Source organism: Oryza sativa, chromosome 11 (assembly GCF_034140825.1).
Source record: "Oryza sativa Japonica Group chromosome 11, ASM3414082v1".
Lineage (NCBI taxonomy): Eukaryota > Viridiplantae > Streptophyta > Magnoliopsida > Poales > Poaceae > Oryza > Oryza sativa.
The window spans coordinates 17,115,657-17,117,989 of record NC_089045.1 but is presented as its reverse complement, the minus strand read 5'-3'; the positions used below and the strand labels follow the sequence as shown (position 1 = coordinate 17,117,989).

Genomic DNA, 2,333 nt, shown 5'->3' with positions numbered 1-2,333 from the left:
ACAGAGACCATACCCGGGAACGATCACACAGATACATTACCACCTAACCAGGTTCACACAGAACCACCCATCACCCCGGTCAAAAATGTTTTATCCGCCCGTTGTTTTACATGGTGCAACACATACTACCGAAAAGATAGCACATAGCCACACAGTTCATATAAAAGTGATTATAAGTATATGATTAATCAAAATTATATTTTGCTTGTAGAACAACCTTGAGCGGCTAAGCATAACTACTCTACCTTGAGTTGAGCCTAATGTTCAACTCACAAAGACTAGGGTGACAAGGTATCATGGGCAATCAATAATTACCAAAGGTAGGATAATAATAACAATTAGGTCACGCTACCCTTCGATAGTTTATAAACAAAACAATGCATGTATTCAAAACAAAACATTTCACAAATGGGTTCAATATGTTCAAAGAGTGCACTTGCCTTGATCCCAGTACTGTCCTTGCACAGCGTGTTCTGAAGCGAAATGCTCTTCAGCTCCAACGTCTACACGATTACAAACGAAAAACAAATAAACACAAAGAAAAACTAACTAAATAACATCAAATGAAATAACCAATTAGACCAGGAGGTAAAGCTCGATTTTAGAAGAATTTAGGAAGAAGAATGGATCGAATCGGAGTTCAAACGGAAAAGTTATGGCCTCCGGAATTTTGAATTCAGGGAAAATCCGAAGGTAAAAGAAAAAGGAATATTTCGAGAATATTCTCTGGATATTTAATTTCGGAAATTGAATTAATTTTGGATAGGAAAATATATGTGGGCCCACTGTCAGTGGCATAGAGTGTATGGGTGGACTCGGTGTATGTGGACTCGATGACGTGGAATGACACGTGGCGACACAAGGCGATGCGGTGGTACTGACATGGTTGGATCTAGGGCTAAGGTGGCATATGTTAGGGATTATGTAGATCCAACGGTTGGGATTTGATCTAGGGATTTGGACGGCTGTGATTATTTTGAGTTTTTGGATGGCAGGTCCCACACGTCAGTGTCACAGGGAAGAGGAGGAGTAGCTGCTCCACCACAGGCCTGGGCGTGCTCTGGCCATGGCGCCATGGCGGCTCCAGCGCGGCGGCGTCGGCGGCGTTCGTCGGCGAAGGTGCACGGCGGCTACGGAAAACAGCGGCGGAGGCAGAGGAGGTCGAGGCCAACGCGGTGGCACAGCACCGAGCTCCGGGACGGCGTGGAGATGGCGCACGGCGACGAGAGGCGGACGCCGAAGTTGAGGTGGAGAGAGAAACGGCGGCGCAAAAGGGAGAGAGGGCTCAGCCTCGGGGCTTTACCAGCGGCGGCGGCACCGGAAGGAGATGGTGACGACGACGGCGTGGCTCCCGGCGGCGGCACGGAGCAACGGCGGCGGCGGCTGCTCACGGTGGAGATGGCGGCGGCTTTGGAAAAAGGGGGAAAAAGGGGTGGTGGCCAGTGCTATTTATAGAGGAGGGAGTAGCTAGGGTTAGGGCGCACGGCGCAAACTTTGGAAAGGCGGCGGCTCCGAATTTGGCGGCGCGGCTTGCGGGATTTGGGGCGCCCGATTGGGCTTGTGGCGTGGCCGGCGTGGGCTCGGTCGGCGGCGGCTTGGGCCGGCGACGCAGAGAGGAGGAGGAGGCCGGGCCGAGGGCGGCACGTGGGCTCGGGGCTTGGCCTCCCCGGGCCTGCAGCTCAAGAAGGAGAGAGAGAGCTGGAGGTAGAAGAAGGTGGGGGAAAAAGAAAAAAGAAAGAAGAATAAGGGCTAAACTGCAAAAGGGCAGAATAGAGAAAAAGAGAGGAAGGAAAAAGGGAAAAAGACAGGGTCTTCTCTGGAAAATTCCAAATATAAAGTATTTGGAATTTTTGGGAAGGATTTAGGATTTGAAAAGGAATATTGGATTTGGATGGAATTTGAATTAGGGATTGAGCTCCACTTTCGAAATACAAATTAAATCCAACTAACTCCAATTAACAATCACAAAGCGAACAACGTAATTAACTAATTAATCACTTTAAAACCTTTTGATTTAATGAATTTTTCATTAAGCTATTTTAGACGAATAAACAAAATGTGAATTTTCGCAAATAGGCGAGATGAACAGAAAGCGAAAAATCAGGACGTGACAAAAACTAGATATATATATGGAACATCGATCATGCACAATATTTCTTGCAAAGTTTGCCATTTTGAGCTCCAAATAACAAATAAAAAATGTTTTTCTTCCTCCATGTCATGTATTTTTTGCGATGAAAAATCTCAACATACAACCAATAAAAATGAAAAAAAAAGTTGACAAAAAGAGTAAGTCTGGTACAATAAATCTTTCAAAAGATTCGAGATCAAAA

At 46.2% G+C, this 2,333-nt stretch overlaps 1 long non-coding RNA gene across 1 annotated transcript; it reads right to left on the bottom strand.

Moving 5' to 3' along the window:
- Positions 1-326: 326 nt before the first annotated feature.
- Positions 327-1,694, bottom strand: LOC136354119 (uncharacterized). Its single transcript, XR_010737879.1, has 2 exons — positions 1,304-1,694; positions 327-503 (listed from the first exon to the last, which is right to left on the bottom strand). It is a non-coding gene; the product is annotated as an uncharacterized lncRNA (long non-coding RNA).
- Between the last annotated feature and the right edge of the window lie 639 nt (positions 1,695-2,333).